We start from the raw sequence: 883 nt of genomic DNA, 5'->3' as shown, positions 1-883 counted from the left end.
TGAATCAGCCTTGCGAGACGCCTTGAAGCGCAATTCCTATCGAGCGGTGGGTAGAATCCTTTGCAAACGACTTAATACGCGACGGGGTATTGTAAGTGGCAAAGTGGCCTTACTGTCACGATCCATTGAGATTCAGCCCTTGTCGCTTTGATTCATCCCTCCCCTTCAACCACTCAACCAAATATCTTGTCCCTAATGTTATCATCACATTTTAAGAAATATAAGCAGGTACTTGGAAATCGCCGGAAGTTACACTTCATAGGGATGGGCGGGCGAAACAATATGTGAAGGTGTTTCATTACACGTGATGGGAATGAACCACAAATGCATCCAAAATAAGGTGGACAGTTAATCTTGGTTGGGTTTCGAATTAGCCAAGTTTGCTGTTTTGTCTTGATTTTGTGACTTGGTGGTGTGTGGGGTGAAACATGAAAATCATGGTTTTGGAAAAGTGGTTACTGATGGAAGAGGGCCCAAGCTCACCACACTATGAAAGCCAAAAGACTAAGACTAGCTTCACAAAGGAGCGTCTAGTCTCTCAAAGGAGCGTCTAGTCTTCCAAATGGAGCGTCTAGCTCACAAGGGAGCGTCTAGGCCAAGGCTACATGAGGAGCATCTATGAAGAGTCCTAGACCGTCTAGCTTCACACACACAAGGGCCAAAGCTACGGTTCGGGAGAGAAGAGGCTTTGTTGCATAAAAGGCCCATTAGGGGTACTTAGTAAAATAGGTAGTGTAGAAAGAACTTTGTGAAGGAAACCTTCTAGAACCTAGGTTTGTGTGGCCGGTCATTGCATGGCACATGGCTTAGAATTTAGATTTAATTTTGGTTTTCTTTTCCTTAGAAATGTAGCTTAACATTTAAGCCCAAATAGCCTATAAAT

At 43.8% G+C, this 883-nt stretch overlaps 1 pseudogene; it reads left to right on the top strand.

Annotated features, from left to right (window-relative positions):
• The window catches only part of LOC137827351 (28S ribosomal RNA), a 3,117-nt pseudogene extending 2,961 nt beyond the window's left edge, over nucleotides 1-156 (top strand).
• Nucleotides 157-883: the final 727 nt, after the last annotated feature.

Source organism: Phaseolus vulgaris, chromosome 8 (assembly GCF_000499845.2).
Source record: "Phaseolus vulgaris cultivar G19833 chromosome 8, P. vulgaris v2.0, whole genome shotgun sequence".
In the NCBI taxonomy this organism is placed as follows: Eukaryota; Viridiplantae; Streptophyta; class Magnoliopsida; order Fabales; family Fabaceae; genus Phaseolus; species Phaseolus vulgaris.
This window is presented reverse-complemented; position numbering and strand designations above follow the sequence as displayed.